Source organism: Microcaecilia unicolor, chromosome 11, assembly GCF_901765095.1.
Source record: "Microcaecilia unicolor chromosome 11, aMicUni1.1, whole genome shotgun sequence".
NCBI lineage: Eukaryota > Metazoa > Chordata > Amphibia > Gymnophiona > Siphonopidae > Microcaecilia > Microcaecilia unicolor.
Window position 1 is genome coordinate 181,321,222 of NC_044041.1, and position 18,425 is coordinate 181,339,646.

Here is an 18,425-nt window from a genome sequence, read left to right on the forward strand (position 1 = left end):
AAACTTGGGGTCCATGGGTCAATTTTAGCAGACAATGGAAAAGGTACCGGGTACTCAGTACCCCCTCAAAAAAAGCCCTGCACATAATACTTCCACCACATAATCCACACAAAGAACACTCCACTTTTCTAAGCACTTCTGAGTGAGGTCATTATCATGGCTGAAGTTCTACTGCTCAGCCTGGGGCAAGTAAAACCTCAGCAGAGACGAGCAAGACAGGGTTTCAATTTGTATTCTGCTGTACCCCAAAACCAGCAACCTGCACTCTGTTCAAATCCTGCAGATCTTAAGTCATTAATTCACTAAATGTTTCCATCTGAAGAACGAGTGGGTGGAGGTAAAGCCAGTTTGGCCACAAAAGCCATCCTCGGTAATAAACGTATAGGCAGCAGATTTTATTTTGCTAGCAAGCTATCCAGCATGCAGACAGGAATTTTCTAGGCGTGGCTGGGTTCCACACTGGGCTCAAGCCAATCCCCAGGCCAATAAAACTCAGAAAGATCGAATCATAGGTGTGCACAATGAAACGTTACGGAGAAAAGAGAAGGAATCTGCCTGCACACAGGGCTAGTGAAAGGGTGGCAAGGAACCTTGGCAAACCTGCAGGCCTGCACACCCTCTCAGAGTCCTCTATTAAATCTCACGCTCCACCCCCACCCCAAGAGTTCTGATAATTAAAATCATTCAGTTTGTGTATATATGTTTTTATAAGTTTGATATGCATGAGTGGAGGAGCAGCCTAGTGGTTAGGGCACTGGGCTTGACATACAGGGGTGCCTGGCTTGGACCCCACTGCTCAAATTCCTTGTGATCTTGGGCAAGTCACTTACCTCTCCATTGCTTCAGATGCAAACATTTAGATTGTGGGCCCTCCAGGGACAGGGAAATACCAAGAGGGGCTGAATATCCCCTCTGACTGCAGCAGCACTGCGCGGTTCGTGATGGAAGGGTCCATGAGCGGAGTTCGGGAAGGAGTTGGTGGTTATACAGATACTGGCCATATTCAGTGCTGGTGCCCACATAGCTAAGTGGGCAGATAGGACCACATAAAAGGCAGTCCCATCTTTGCCTGCTTAACTATGCGGGTCCCAGTACTGAATGCTGACTGATGCCCGTGGACCTTCTGGGTCCACAGCCAACCTGGACATGGCTCGGCATCCTGTGACCATCAGCGGCTCAAAAACTGCTGGCCACCGTAGACAGAATATCGGCCCCGGTGTTTTTCCCTGGAGGCTCAGATGCATTACCAAAAGCAGTGAAAACGATACACGACCATCTACAATTCAGGCGAACTTTGAAGACCTATCTGTTTTGTAAGGCCTACCCTGCTGTTTCTGATTAGCAACCTCAACTCTGCACTGATTTAAAAGACACAGTTATTTCTTATATCTTTGTCATTTATTGTTCCCATTTACCTCTACCTTCCCTTACCCTGATTCTATTTGTATTTTTTTTTAACATCTACCATATTGGGGCTCCCAAATGTGGTGACTTGTAAGCCACATTGAGCCTGCTAATGTGTGGGAAAATGAGGGATACAAATGCTGCAAATAAAGAAATAAATATTGGTAGACCTCAAGAGATCTCAATATGTATATTCTGGAAGAAAGGCGGGAGAGAGGAGATATGATAGAGACATTTAAATACCTCAGTGACATTAATGTACAGGAAGTGAGCCTTTTTCAAATGAAGGAAAACTCTGGAATGAGAGGGCATAGGATGAAGTTAAGAGTGTATAGGCTCAGCGTAATCTAAGAAATACTTTTTCATAGAAAGGGTAGTGGACGCGTGGAATAACCTCCCAGTTGATGTTGTGGACTCAAGGACTATAAGAAAGCATGGGACAGGCACATGGGAACTCTTAGGGAAAGGAAGAGACAGTGGTTACCGAGGATGGGCAGACTGGATGACCATTTCGCCCTTACATTATTTATTTGTATCCCACATTTTCCCACCTATTTGCAGGCTCAATGTGGCTTACATAGTACCGTAGAGGCGATCGCAAATACCGGTTTGAACAAATACAGAGTGAGGTAGTGATAGAGCAAAGGTCAATGTGTGATAGGCTCATTGGGAATCGTAAGGAGGAAGAGTTAAATTATGTCCAGTTCTAGCTTTGGTTTCGTTATGCCGCTGGGTTAAGGCATCTAGGTTGGATCGCTAGGGTATGCCTTTTTGAACAAATTAGTTTTTAGTAGTTTCCGGAAGTTTAGGTGGTCATATGTTGTTTTCAAGGCGTTTGGGTAGTGCGCTCCATAATTGTGTACTTATGTAGGAGAAGCTGGACACATAGGTTGATTTGTATTTGAGTGCTTTGCAGCTTGGGTGCTGTCATGTTTCTCTGTTTCTAACTTCACGTAGTTGCATAAGCAATATCCCATTTTAGATTTTTATTTAATTTAATTTACACCCCATGCATAAACAGCCACGTTTAAAACACAAAGCTATTCGTTAATATACACATCACAGTACAAAATCACTAGCAACACTCTCTCTCCAACTCTGCTGAGATAGGCACATGATCTCTGTTACGATGTAAATGCACTAAAAAAAAAAAAAAAAATCAAATATATAATCTAGTTAGCAAAAAAAAACAGAGATACTAAGCCTGCCAGTTCTCTCTATTTTATCCCACAGGAGAAAGATACTGGTGTTTTAAAAGGTTAGAAAACGTGTGTTCACCCTTGAATCAAAAAAGCACATATGCAACAGGTGACATTTAAATACAACATGGATAGAGGAAGGGAGGGAGGAAATGGCATCCATTTACAGAAATCCAAGAAATAAAATGCTGTGACAAAAAAAAGGAGCTACCAGGAAGCGGGCAAGTGGACTCCTCTGCTCCTGCCCCCAGGAATTTTTTTCACATGCACTCTTGCAGGCTGAGTTCCAACTCCAGGGCTTGTGCTGCCAAATTTATCTGGATAAACCTGTTCTCTCTTTCTCAAGTCCTCAACTCCAGTTTCCACAGCAACCTGGGCAAAGTTAAGCTGTGCATGACTCCCCGTATTGGGATCAGAGAAGCAGTGTCGGGATCACAGTACCCCCTACTAAGTAACAGCATTCCCCCTCCCCCCCAACCGCATACAAAATACAAATGCTTCATCCCTCCAGCACCAAGCACTCACAAATGCCCCAACCGTTCACAAACGTTCATCAACTACCCCCCCCCCCCCAATACAAACTATCACCATCCACCCCACAATCATCAGTGAAAGCAGGTCATTCCTCAAGTACCAGAAGGTGTAAGTATACACATTACAAAGTAAATGATAGCAGATAAAGACTAAGTGACCCATCCAGTCTGTCTAACAAAGTGTTATGTTGTAACAGCCACTCAGTGCAGATAAGTTTCCACCCTCCTCTACCCCCCCACCCCCACGCTGGTGCCTTTTCAGAAGCATAGTATAATCATTTTATTGCTATTTTGGGTTGAACCACTGCTCTCCCTTACCATCCTCTAAAGAGCCCTGTAGGTTTATCCCATACCCTTTTAATTCTAAACACTGGTTTTATTTTCCCTACTTACTACTACTAATCATTTCTATAGCGCTACTAGACGTACGCAGCGCTATACACTTGAACATGAAGAGACAGTCCCTGCTCGACAGAGCTTACAATCTAATTAGGACAGACAAACAGGACAAATAAGGGATAAGGACAAAGGGCAGCAAGATTCCGGAATCCCAAAGAGTAGCAAGATTCCGGAATCCCAAAGATTACTACTACTAGTACTTGTCATTTCTATAGCGCTACAAGACGTACGCAGCGCGGTACACTTGAACATGAAGAGACAGTCCCTGCTCGACAGAGCTTACAATCTAATTAGGACAGACAAACAGGACAAATAAGGGATAAGGACAAAGGGCAGCAAGATTCCGGAATCCCAAAGAGTAGCAAGATTCCGTGCAGAACCCCAAAGAGCAGCAAGATTCTGGAATGCCAAAGACTACTACTACTTATCATTTCTATAGCGCTACTAGACGTACGCAGCGCTGTACACTTGAACATGAAGAGACAGTCCCTGCTCAACAGAGCTTACAATCTAATTAGGACAGACAAACAGGACAAACAAGAGATAAGGGAATATTAAAGTGAGGATGATAAAATAAGGGTTCTGAATAAATGAATAAGGGTTAGGAGTTAAAAGCAGCATCAAAAAGGTGGGCTTTTAGCTTCCTTCCAATGTCCATTCCACCACCCTTCCAGTGAAAAAATAAATACCTCCAACAGTTTGGGCTACCACAAGCCCTACTTTCTGCCACTTTCTTTCCCTTGGAGATGGTTCCCTGTGTAGTAACACCTTTTAGGTATCTGAATGTGCGGATCGTATCTCCCCTGCGCATACACGTTTTCCAAGCCTGATCCTACAAGTATAGTCAGGTGCAGGCTGCCTTTTTCTCTTTTATAACAATACTTCTCTACTAGACAGTCGCACAGAAACAGGGTTAGCGGGGACCCCACGGGGATGGACCCAGGTCCTACGAGGTTCCTGCGGAAGAAAACGCAAGCCTCCCCTCCCGAGCCAAGCCTCAGGGCGCCCTCCCTGAACATACCTCAATGTACCTTGGTGGTCTAGTGTCCTCTTCAGAGCAAGAAAGATCCACACTCTTTCCTGCCTGCTGTCGCTGATCCGCTCACTGCTGCTGCTTCATCAAAATGGCTGCTGAGACTTCAAGCGACAGCTTTGTGAGACTTCTGTGGAAGTCTTGTTAGGTCACTGCTTGAAGTCTCAGCAGCCATTTTAAAGAAGCAGCGGTAGCGAGCAGGAAAGAACGGGGATTTTTCATACCCTGAAGAGGCCACTAGACCACCATAATGCATTAAGGTACATATCCAGCAGATAGCCAAGACCTGTCGCTTCTTCCTCTACAACATTAGCAAAATTCGCCCCTTCCTCTCTGATCACACCACCCGAACTCTCATCCACTCTCTCATTACCTCTCACCTTGACTACTGCAACCTACTCCTCACCGGCCTCCCACTTAGCCACCTATCCCCCCTTCAGTCCATCCAGAACTCTGCCGCACGTCTCATCTTCCGCCTTGACCGATATACTCATATCACCCCTCTCCTCAAGTCACTTCACTGGCTTCCGATCAGATACCACATACAGTTCAAGCTTCTCCTACTCACCTACAAATGCACTCGATCTGCAGCCCCTCCTTACCTCTCTACCCTCATCTCCCCTTATGTCCCTAAGAGTAACCTCCGCTCTCAAGACAAATCCCTCCTTTCAGTACCCTTCTCCACCACCGCCAACTCTAGGCTCTGCCCTTTCTGCCTCGCCTCACCCCATGCTTGGAACAAACTTCATGAGCCCATACGCCAGGCCCCCTCCCTACCCATCTTCAAATCATTGCTCAAAACCCACCTCTTCAATGTCGCTTTCGGCACCTAATCACAACACCTCTATTCAGGAAATCTAGACTACCCAACTTGACATTTCGTCCTTTAGATTGTAAGCTCTTCTGAGCAGGGACGGTCCTTATTTATTAATTTGTACAGCGCTGCGTAACCCTAGTAGCGCTCTAGAAATGTTAAGTAGTAGTAGGGAGGGCACCATCACTCAGTGCTGGGGGGGAGGGGGAGTAAAAAGGGTGGATCGAGTGTGGGTGGAGGGAGGGGGGCTAGAAAAAAAGATTGGCAAGGGGGGGAAGAGAAAAGGAGGAAGCGCATATGAGATAGAAGGGGATGGAGAGGAAAGGGGGACGTGCTGCTGCTTTTTTGAAAATGTACATCTTTTTAAAAATTTTGTATTTAGCAGAGTACGGAAGAAAATGCACTTATGTTACTTTTACCAGTATTTTCACTGCTTATAGAATCTGACTTTCTTGGGAGGGGAGGTCAAGGTGACTGTGCAGCAGGGTGCGGTGTGATGCAGTGTGGCGGGGCAGGGCTGGGTTGGGTGGGCCAGGGATAGGGATGGAGAGACTACTTGCAGGGAGGACAAGTTAGATTTCTGTCCCTCTCTCGGTTCTCTACCCTCTCCTGAAGGCACACCTAGCCAGGCAGGTGAAATACATTTGCATACTTCAGAGATCCATTATATGCAAATCTGTTGCAGAATGGTGATCCTGAAAACTTGCTTGCCAGGGTGTGTCTCCAGGAGAGGGTTGAGAAGCAAAGTTTTATGAGATGTGACCTCACCAAAGACCTTGCACTTGCTTTTATGTGTTGTCCTATGCGGCCAGGCATTCCTCTTGCTCCCGTCCTGTCATGTTACTGGTGCCTTATCTCATAATCACAAATGTTTGTTCTGCACAATATACATACCCTGTTTCCCCGAAAATAAGACCTAGTAGAGGTTTTGCTGAATTGCTAAATATAAGGCCTCCCCTGAAAGTAAGACCTAGCAAAGATTTTGTTTGGCCATGAAGGGACATGGACACAGAAACCTTAATTTTTTTCGCTGCAACCCAAAGACGAAATAACATTAAAGAAATGCAAGAAACAAGACTGAGGTGGAAAATCTATCATCCAGTGGACTCCTACCATCCTCCTTCACGCTTTTGTGAAGATCAACTACCGGTAAGTGAGCCCGGAAAGAAAAGAAACATCTCCCTTGCAGAAATATTAAAAGAAAAGAATATGAGTAACCGAGCCCTTTCGGCGCTGCTCCATCGCTCAAGGGCTAAGTCAGACTAGAAGGATGGAAAGTGTTGCGAATGTACAGGAGGAGCGCATAAAGCGCCACCAATGGGGAACGGAGCTACCGTAGAATTTTTTTTAAACGTTTGTAATATGGTAGGGATGATCCTGCGCCCTAAGCCCTCTCACAACCTCCCAAGACCCCCAGACAGAGCAGCCTGGCCCCACATCCCATTACCTTCCCTAGTGCATACCCCTCCTCCATTCCCAGCCCGGCCAGGGTGGCTCTGCTCTGCTTGAGTCCTGCAGTCACTGTGGGCAGATAGGTGAGCCACTGCCTACTCCTGCAGGATACCGCCCCCCACTTCAATACTGTTCCCGACCGCCACAGTCCCCCTACTACTCCCGAATAAGACATCCCCTGAAAATAAGACCTAGTGCATCTTTGGGAGCAAAAATTAATATAAGACACTGTCTTATTTTCGGGGAAACACGGTACCATTGTTTCTCTCCCCTCATATACGCACTAATGCACATACACCACACCCCCTTCCATTATACAAAGAGGCTGATGCAGAAAACGTAGGCAGAAGCATGCAGTTACTGGGCATATGATACAGAAAGGGGTTCAGCTCAAGAGGTTAATTTGAGTGGTAGACATCAGCGAACAGCATATTAAAATAACAAGGCTATTAGTTCTGCTACCTTGATGCAGACATTTTAAGGCAAGGACAACGTGGGAACCTGAATGCCAGGTCTGAGGAGGGGTAGAAGAGTTAGCTCACCTTCCTGCAGTAGTTGCACAGGGGTAGAAAACCCAACAGTCCTCAATTCCACCCCCCCACACACACACAAAATGACTCTCTTAATTCATCCTACCCCCCCCCCCCCAAAAAAAAAAAAAAAACATATATAGAAAAAATAGCCTTGGTGTCTAATGGTACCATCAAACCCCTGTGATTCCCTCTGGCACCCTCCCCCCCCCCAACTCCCCCAGTGCAACCTGAAGAGGAGGCAGGAGTCAGAGATGTATTTCTCCAAGGTCCATCTGCCAAATATGAGAATTTCCCCTTTATTTAGTTGTTGGGTGAGGAGACTACCATATAATGGAACTGTGGGGAGAGGGGAGTTGGGGTTGCCACTAGACATCAGGACTATTTTTTTGGACAATCGAGGGGGTGGGGGTCCACTAGACACAGGACTATTTGATTGAGGGGAGGGGGAGGTCAGGAGGAACAGAGGTGGGAGGGATCCACTGAACACCAGGAATATTTGTTGGGGGGGGGGGGGGGGGAGTGGGGTTGGAGGATGACCTGTCATATTGCATTATTATTAATTTTTTTTTAACCCTACATTCCTGCCAGCAAGTAGGCAGGCAATCACCGCTCATGACCTGACAGGAAGGGGGGACACTTTAGCAATGAGCTGCACATTACTATTTATTCTGACAAGCCTGCACTTTGTAACATGGCAGTAATTTGAATGTTCTCATTCCTGCATCTGGGCAGTAACTTTTTGCCAGAAATCTGCATTAGAAGCCACGTGCTCAGTGGCTCAACAGGCAGCTTTCTGTATTACCCTAAAGTCACTTGTTTAAGAGCCCAATATCACTCGGGTAAGAATGCTTATCTGACACACACTGGCTCTTCTTTCTACACACAACTTTCCCTTCCCCTACACACGGCCCTCCAAACATCGCCCGCATTTCCTACCACTACACACGCCCCTCCAAACGTCTCTGTACCAAATTCAGCTACTAACATTTACCCCAAACCACAGAGAGGACACTCCCTGCAATTAAAACTGAGGAGGAGGAACAAAATAAATATACTTGTAAGAAACATGGCTCGTGCCCTCTGTAATTGCAATAGGGGGAGATTGAGCTTTGGAATCAAACATGACATTACTTTCCATGCAAGTGGTAGTTGAGCACAGAGCAGAGCCAGTCGCCGCCTCACTGGCCGTGTCTCTGCTCACATACCTCAGCATTAACTGTCCAAGGCAGCAGATGGCTCCCCCACATCCCTTTTCACTCCGCCTCCAGGCGCACGGTGGAATCCAGGACAAACTTTCTGCACAACTCAGTCATTTTCTGTCTGAGCTTTAGCCTCAGGAAATTCAGATAACAAGAACATCTGCACTGTGGATGAACCTTCTATTCACACAGCACCTTGGAGTGCTCACGGCCACTGCATGTCTCATCTTTTTGGTGAGGATTCAAGGACAATTGTTTAAATGTGCTCAGAAACCCTATAATGTGATATACTAGAGCTGTCCAAGCGTCTTGTTCAAGGGGCCACATTTCAATTTCATTCTTATTCATGGGGATATATATATATATATATATCTCTGTATAACTGTTTGTTTGTTTTTTTGAGGGGAGGAGTTTCAACAAGAGATCAAGTATCCACACAGAAATGTGATCAGAGGAACAGAGAGAGAAGAGGAAGGATTGGACAGAGAGAAGACTGGGCAAAAAAAAACGGAAGGAGAGAAGTGATGTTTCAGAATCTGGGATAAAGGACTGAGGCCCAGATGCATTAAAGACATTGGTAATTCCGGTTCCCTACCGATTCCATAGCGAATCGGTAGGGAACGGGAATGCATCAACGATAGGGAATGCAAATGAGCTACTCGTTGTAGCTCACTTGCATTCTCTAGTCCTTCGGTACCTGAGTCGGAGAATCGGGACGTCCCTTTAGATTAGGCTCCTCTTCCTGGTCTCTTCAGCCAATCAAAGCGGGCTTAGCTGGCTGTTGTCAGCGAAACGCGCTCTGATTGGCTGAAGAGACCAGGAAGAGGAGCCTAATCTAAAGGGACGTCCCGATTCTCCGGCAACCAGGAAAACATAAAAGTTTTGCTGTGGAGGGGCGGCGAAGACAAAATAGAAGGGGGGAAAAAACACCAGCGCCGGCAGAGCTAAAAAAAAAAAAAATGCGAAAAAAAAGACGTCTCTCAGAAACGCAGGGAGAGTACGTCCTTAAAGGACGCCCCTCACATGCGCTCCCTGCTTTTTTTTTTTTTTGCTTTTTTTTTTACCTTTTTTGGGGGCCCTTTTCCTTTCCGATTCCCTCACAGGAGCCCTAACAAGAGGTCAGACATCTCGTTAGGGTTCATACGGTAAGGGAATCGGAAAAACGATAGTGCATCTGATTATAATGGGCTGCAACGGTAGTGCAGCTCATTATAATAGCTTTTCAATCATTTGCATTCCGTTTTCGTTGCCTGCTACCGTGGCAGGGAAAATGCCCTTAGTGCATGCCCGGGGTGAACTACTTGCGTTTTAAACTTGCTGGAACCAGTTTAAAACGCAAGTTGTGGGCTCGTTAGGTTTTGTGCATCTGGGCCTAAGGGATTCAAATGGCAGAGAGGACAGGCAGGATCCCTACCCCTATCTGATCCTGTGCTCTTGTACCTCCTTCCTGCCCTCACCACTTCTGCATGTCCCCTTTCCCTATTTGTATTTCTTTTAACATACAAAGGACAAAGTGGGTCTAAAAGTTGTCCAGAATAAGTGTCTTTATTAAAAGTCACCCGACGTGGTCCATGTTTCACCCACACATGGGCTGCTTCAGGTACTATAAATACTAATAAACCATATTTATAGTATTGTATCCCTGAAGCAGCCCATGTGTGGGCAAAACATGGACCACGTTGGGTGACTTTTAATAAAGATGCTTATTCTGGACTACTTTTAGACCTGCTTTTGACTTTGCATTTACTTCTGGTGTGGATCTAAATAGCCTCTCTGTTTTTCACCCCTTTTTTTTTTTTTACATACATACTTAATTGGCGTCCTTTATAGAATAGAGCGTAGCACCAGGATCTGCGCCCAACTGAAATAAGGTGTAAATCCTGATGCACAAAGTTGGGCGTCGATCCGCACCATTCTAACACACTGCGCGCATTTTAAGGGAACGCCTCTGACCTGTCCATGCCCCTCCCATGGCCACACCCCCTTTGCATATCTACACGAAGAACACTTACAGGCTTATTTTCGAAAGAGAAAGTTCCCGGGGGCGTGTCGGAGGCATAGCGAAGGTGGGACTGGGGCGTGCCTAACAGATGAGCATCCTCCAGCGATAGTGGAAAAAAGAAGGGCATCCCTGACGAGCACTTGGGTGACTTTACTTGGTCCATTTTTTCTTACGACCAAGCCTCAAAAAGGTGCCGGAACTGACCAGATGACTACCGGAGGGAATCAGGGATGACCTCCCGACTCCCCCAGTGGTCACAAACCACCTCCCACCCTGAAAAAAAAAACAACAAACTTTTTTTGCCAGCCTGAAATGTCATACTCAGGTCTATCGCAGCAGTATGCAGGTCCCTGGGGGGGGGGGGGAGAGGTATGTGTGTGTCAGTAGAGACATAGCGAAGGCATGGATGTCCTTCTTTCAAACATTTTGGACGTCCTGAACTGCCCCCCACCCCACAGGGACGGCCAAATTTCAAGGGAGTGGAGAGGAGTGGAGGAGTGGCCTAGTGGTTAGAGCACTGGTCCTGCAATCCAGACGTGGCTGGTTCAAATCCCACTGCTGCTACTTGTGATCCAAAATCCAAATAAATAAAGAGGGTGTCGGAGGCATAACAAAGGCATGGACGTCCTTCTCACAGAAGCATACACATTTTGGACGTCCTCAACTGCCGTCACAGGGACTGAGGCATAGCAAAGGACGTCCTTCACCCATACTCTTAATAAAAAAAAAAAAAAAAAAGATGTCCCTGATGAGCACTTGGACGTTTTCACCTGGACTTGTATTTTCTAAGGTTGTAGATGGCAATTTATTTAAGGTTGTAGACAGTTGTTATACACGCAGCTTGTCTGCATATATGAAGAAGTCTTTGGCTGCTCTGCACTGGCTTCCCCTCCTTAGGAAGGAAATTGTATGCAAATGAGCTAACAGCGAGCAGCTCATTTGCATACGATTTCCTTCATGCATGCCCATTCCTTTCCGAATCGCTAAGGGATCGGTAAGGAAAGGGCTTTTTTCATTCACTTAGTGCATCAGTTAGTCCACTGCAGTGCTCCCTAGGGTGCCCGGTTGGTGTCCTGGCATGTCAGGGTGACCAGTGCACTACAAATGCTGGCTCCTCCTACGACCAAATGAGTTGAAATTGGTCGTTTTTGAGATGGGAGTCCTCGGTTTCCATTATCGCCAAAAACCGGGGATGAACATCTCTAAGGTCGACCTAAATGTTGAGATTTGGGCGTCCCAACCATATTATCGAAACAAAAGATGGAAACCCATCTTGTTTCGATAACACGGGTTTCCCCGCCCCTTCGCGAGGACGCCCTCAGGAAAACGTGGGCGCCCCGTTCGATTATGCCCCTTCACGACACGCCTTCCAATAGAACGCTTTTCTGCGCCAAATACAGAATTCCCCCACTAGTGTCTTGTAAGTATCTGATTGCTGAATCAAAAATATTTGGTATATTGGGACTTGCAGCAGAATTTATCATTTTGCTGGTGGGGGAGCTTTGTGTCTCTTTTTCATTACGGTTTTGCTGTTTTCTTTTCGTGTATGGTATTTTCCGACAGTGTGTGGTAAAACAAGGTCATAGACCAGTCCTCCTCTCCCCCAACTGACTGCAATCAATAATTAATATAAATGGGTATAAAAGGCTCCTTTCGCCCCTATCCATGGATCCAAAGGTGGCTCTTGCCCTGCCCCAGCTGACCTGAGGCTGGCACCCTTTTGGATTAAGGTAACGGTGGAGGAGTGACTGGTGTCACCTGTGCTCCCTTTGAAACCACGGATGGAATAAGCAGGAGGCTTTTCTTTTTACCTCCCCCCCCAAGTTTGATGTTGGGGGAAGGGGGTCTATCTTTACATGAATAGCAAAAACTGTACAAAATGAAAAGTAAAAAATATTAAAATCTGCCCTATTTTCTATGAAAAGAAAGCATATGATAAATTAATATGCCACAGGCTGGAACCAGCTATTAATGCTGTTCCTAATGAAAAATGGGATTCAGTGTAAAATAGGGTCCCTATCTGGGTGAAGATATTTTAAAAAAGCAGATAAAGCAGCTATCTCCGACAGAATAAAGTGGCTGCATTCAGCACCTGAAACCATAATAAGCAGCATACAGATCTCATGCATATTCATTATTACACTACTAGCAACCACTATGCTCTCTAAAATTTTTATTCAAAAATGCTTTATTAAACTCTGCTACAATCCTGCTTTACATAATATGCATCCCTTTGTAAAACCCACTTGCCTCCCCCACTGCTCCCAAATTCCATTCATACCACGCTCACACACTATCTAAACAGTTTGGGTGCTGACACTGTCTGTATGAGGACGTTGAGCTCAAGCACAGCGAAGGCAAGGAAGAGGGCCCGCTCGTAAGTTTTATTTGACGACGCAGTTCGGATCTGCAACTCCTCGTTTTACGAGATGCAAGAAGCAAAAATTTGTGACGCTATGGCAAATTGTATCGCCGAGTACAGCTCAGAACGTTGAATGAACATTTCTATCAATGATTTTGAGCACTGGATCTACAACTGAATGACATCGTTTAAGTAATAAAGATGGGACTGCTTATGGGAAATATGACCATCCTTATAGCTTTCTGTGCATAGCTTCTATGTTAACACAGGTTAAGTTTGAAGAAGAGTTTGAAAATACTTATATGCATGTTTTGAACAGTAACATCTGAATAGTAATATCCTGACCTGTGGCTCTGTTTAGATAGTGTGTGAGCGTGGTATGAATGGAATTTGGGAGCAGTGGGGAGATAAGTGGGTTTTACAAAGGGATGCATAGTATGCAAAGAAGGATTATAGCAGTGTTTAATAAAGCATTTTTGAATACAAATTTAAGAGAGTATAGTGGTTACCAGTAGTGTAATATTATTTATGTGTAACTACATTGTAATTAGGATACTCATTGGTGTTGAGATGCATATTCATTAGGGATATTTCAAAATCCCAACCAGTCTATTATACATTTTTGGTACACTATGACCCTCCACATTTACATTTTCACACGTGACAAATGCCGCTATGGGATTTTTTTTTTAAACATGTTTTTGCAAACTGTTGAACAGATCCTGGTGGAACCGGCTAAATATACACATGAAGTTCAAGAACCGTAACTTGCCTCAACGTCCGATTACGGTGAAAGGTGCAGTCACAGTCTTATTTTACACGTTATAGTTAAAAGTGAACGATTTGTGTCATTCTACCACAGCTACAATTCATGAATTAATTTGATCACAAAGCATAAAGAAAGTGTTGCAGTAACAAACCTTCTGTCCCTGCTGGATGGTCGTGATGCACACCGGGTCCACCAGCGGCTTGGGCCGTTTGGCCGACTCCTCGATGAGGCTTTGCCATTGTCGCGGCAACCCCGTAAACTTCTGTTCCTCTTCGTCATAGCCCGTGTGGACACGGTGCTCGAAGTTCGAAGGCGCTGAAATCTCAACACGTTTCTTCTTTTTACTAAACATGTTGACAGCGGCAGAAACCTGCAGGGGGAGGAAAAGAGAGGCTGAGTCCCATCCAAGACAGGTGAAATATTCACGAGAGGTGAAGCACAGAGGAAAGCACACTATGATACTTACAAAAGGAAGAACGGAAAACAATATACCTTGCAGTTTTTCAGGCCAGCTTTTTGAGACTGCTCTCAATTCTAAACCTCTGTTCACCTGTTAAGTACCCATGTCTGTTTTAATCATTCCCACAATAGACAACTCCCCAATCCTTTATTTGATGTCTTGAATAGATTGTAAGCGCTGTTGAGAAGGGTTTGTCTCATACCTGTTTTGTGTACAGTGCTGTGCATATCTAGTAGCGATTTAGAAATCAAAGCTGTGGAGTTGGAGTCGGAAGCAAATTTAGCAGAATCACCAAAATTTACCAACTCAGACTCCAGCTTCAAAATAAAAACTTACAACATTGTAATATGTGAGTCTTTGGGAAAAGGTGACTAAAGTCTCAGATCCAAAATGTTGAGAATGGCTGTTTTTTAATGTCATAGGGTCCATAAGCAGTCTGAAAAAAATACATTTTGTCAATCCTCCCATTGATGTGGACTTGAATTTTTTTAAACATTTCTTCTATTGTGTATTCTTGTTGTTTTGTATAAAATGTTTTCTTGTTTCTTGATTAGAGGAGTGTGGTAGCCGTGTTAGTCCACTCTTAAGGTTATCAATAGAAATCAAACAAAATAAAACATGGAAAAGAAAATAAGATGATACCTTTTTTATTGGACATAACTTAATACATTTCTTGATTAGCTTTCGAAGGTTGCCCTTCTTCGTCAGACTGGAAATAAGCAAATGTGCTAGCTGACAGTGTATATAAGTGAAAACATTCAAGCATTACTATGACAGTCTGACAGTGTGGGAGGATGGGGGTGGGTCGGAGGTATGCATGGGCACATCAAAGCATATCATTGATATTCTAACAGGATGGGTGTGGATAGGTGAGGGGTGGGGTGATCAACAGAGACATACAGCTTTATGGTTTATAATGGGCTAGGAACCCACTTATATTTTCACTTATATATACTGTCATCTACCAACATTTGCTTATTTCCGATCTGACGAAGAAGGGCAAAGGTATCATCTTATTTTCTTTTCCATGTTTTATTTTGTTTGATTTCTATTGATAACTTGTTTCTTGATGAAACTGATTTAAAAAAATGGGATTTAGACTGTTGTATTACAAATTGTTTGCTCTAGCAGAATTCATTAAAACCTCCTTTTTTTGTTCCTGGAGACCTAGGTAGCTTTTCCCCAGAGATGGTCACATATATGATAAATTTATCATTTTATACTTAAAAGATATATATTTGTCCTGGATCTAAAGTACTGGTAAATATTTACCAGTACGTTAGATCCAGAACAAATAATTTAAAGCCTAATACTAGTAAGAATCAAAGTAGGACATTACAAAAATAATGCAGTTGGAGTCAAGGATTTGGTGTACAGATTCCGCAGTCCTGATGGAAATTAGTAGTAATTTAACTGAACTGAGGACTGGGGTTCTAGTACCTTGTTCACAACTAAACAGGGATTTTTGTACTATTTTTTATCCCCTCCCAGTTTACTTTAGGTTATAACAGTTTTTGGCCAGGGGCCAAGCATCTGAATCCTACAATCGTGGGTCCTTAATCCAGCTACTGGGTATCACCATTTCATGATTATCATGACTCTTCCAACCCAGGGGTGCCATGAGCACTGCCATCCCTAGCCCTGCCTGTCCTGAGTGTCAAAAGACCTGATACATAAGTAGAACCCACGTTTTCTGTATGGCAGTGCATAGCACCGCCATTATGGAACCACAGAACCATGATAAGTCATGTCTAAGACAGTGGGTGGCGTCTGCAGTAGGAAGTGCACAGAGCTAGGAGCCACATCTGGGACAGCAAGAGCGACACCCACAGGAGGGAGAGCAGAGAGCAAAAGCCAACAGGAGCACCTGCAGATGGCAGAGCAGGGTCAAAAGTCACGTCTAAGACAGTGGGTGGCGTCTGCAGTAGGAAGTGCACAGAGCTAGGAGCCACATCTGGGACAGCAACAGCGACACCCACAGTAGGGAGAGCAGAGAGCAAAAGCCAAACAGCAGTACCTGCAGATGGCAGAGCAGGGTCAAGAGTCACATCCAGGACAGCAACAGTGATACCTGCAGTAGAGAAGATCATACACACAGGTCAAATACATGACACCAGCATCTTTACAGAGTGAAAAAAAAAAAAAAAAAAGTCTGAACTGCAGTGGTTTTATTCTGAGAGAGGAAGAACTCTATAGCTTAAAAGTGAATCAGTACATTCCTTTTATTGCACACATTTGTCCCAAGTGTTTTTGTTAAAATGGTAAGCGATGGAGTACAATCCACTTTAGGAGTTTCATCACTGAGGATTTCAAATTATGAAGCTGCTCAAAGTCCATAGACAGCACAAGCTGTTTAACAAGCTCGGTAACTGCAAACAGCAGAACTGGGAAAAATAAATTTGTTCTGACTGGTGAACAGAATGATTGTGACATCCAGATGTCACATAGATGCTTAAGTGTAGTAAAGACAAATTTAAGAATAGGGTTCAAATGTTACTAGCCCCTCTCAGAGGTAGGCATCCTCCAGACCTTGAGACCAATCTACTTGGGTTCTCCAGATACATGCATGAGGTAGATGCACATTGTTTCAGTTTTATGGAAATCTCTCTTCTCTCTTATGCATGCTCGTTAGGGATATCCTGAAAACCCAAGTGGACCAGGGTTTGCTGGGACTGAAGGCTGCCTCCCTTGACATCTCATAGTAACAGGATAATGATAGCAGAAGAAACAACCCTGCAACTCGTGCACTCCTGTGCACCAATAAAGATACCTAGAGCCGCCAGCCACAGAGTGCACCACCAGCAAGATTTCTTCCCATCCAGAAGAATCTTCACTGCACCAACCTGGCTATAAGAGCTTACAAGTGTCCCCACCTAGCTCTCTGAAGCCCCCACCCTTCCCATGTCTAAATACAGGACTTGGTAATAATCTAAATATCCAGCAACATCTGCCCTTAGGTCCTCTGTGCAGCCTGCCAAACAGATGTGTGGCTGTGTTTTCAAAAGGACTTCTATTTAATTAGAAAACTTGCACCTTGCCAGGCAGCCCCAGTTGCTAGTTTGATTTTAGCATCTCAATATTAGAGGCTGACCAAAAGGGGGGGGGGGGGGGTCAGTTTCAGCCGAAACCGAAACTTAATCCGAAACTTATCGTTTGACCGAAACCAAAAACTAAAGATTGGTTGTGTGAAAGTGTACCAATGAGGCCAGCTGGGGATTGTTGGCGCTTCCAGGCTGCAGCCCTCTGCTAAACCCAGGAACTGCAATAGCACAAGCTGACAACTGGGACAGCCATTTTAACAAGGACTTCTCAGTAAGTCAGTCTGGCACATTTAGGTTCCCAAGTTAATGAAGATAATTCAATACCTTCCAAGACAGGAACTTTGTGAGAACATTTAAAAAAACAAAGAAAAAAAGCAACCATGATTACTAGCTTTTTAACAAGAGAAAGTAGCACTGAGATGTTTCCTCTTTTGTATTTAGTTATAAAACTGATGGACAAGCATGATATTGAGTCTTATTAAAATGTGGTAAAATGAGTGTAGACACCGGTCTACACTGCAAACATTATACCAGCCTGATGCATAATACAGAATAAAAAAAAACCCACACTGATGTTACTGAACTTGAGAACTATATGCTCTGAAAAAAATTACAACCAAGGGCAATACATATCATTTCCCTACTAACACCATAAGCTGAGTAGTACTTGTACTTGAAAATAATCACTGCAGGTTAATTTGTTAATTTGTACAGCGCTGCGTAAATGAAAACGGTAACGGAATTCAAACATGCGTGGGATAAGCATAAAGGAATCCTGTGCCGAAGGAATGGATCCTCAGGAGCTTAGTCAAGATCGGGAGGCGGGGCTGGTGGTTGGGAGGCGGGAATAGGGCTGGGCAGACTTGTACGGTCTGCAGTGTTGCCAGGTGGGCGGTTTTCCGCGACCCGCCGCGGCAAATTTTTGCCCATGGCGGGTTGCGGTTTTTTGGGCTGCTTTTTGGGCTTCAGGGCGGTTTTTTGGGCGGCTTTTTTGGCCGCGGGGGGGGGGGGGGGGGGGTTAGTGACGTTTTTGGGCGGGGTTAGTGATGTTATGGGCGGGGTTAGTGACGTAGGAGGCGGGGCCGATGACGGGGGAGGCGGGGCCGGTGACGGGGAGGCGGGGCCGGTGACGGGGGAGGCGGGGTTGATGACGGCGGGGGCGGGGGTGTCAGGGGCGGGGTTTGAGTTTGGGCGGGTTTTGGGCGGTTTTTGTGCTGGATTGGGT

At 44.9% G+C, this 18,425-nt stretch overlaps 1 protein-coding gene and 1 pseudogene across 1 annotated transcript in view; both read right to left on the reverse strand.

The window, feature by feature from the left end:
• LOC115479817 overlaps nt 1-14,069 on the reverse strand; it is a 29,841-nt pseudogene extending 15,772 nt beyond the window's left edge.
• LOC115479816 (serine/threonine-protein kinase PAK 4-like) overlaps nt 1-18,425 on the reverse strand; it is a 309,742-nt gene that overhangs the window by 174,719 nt on the left and 116,598 nt on the right. The window lies entirely within an intron of this gene.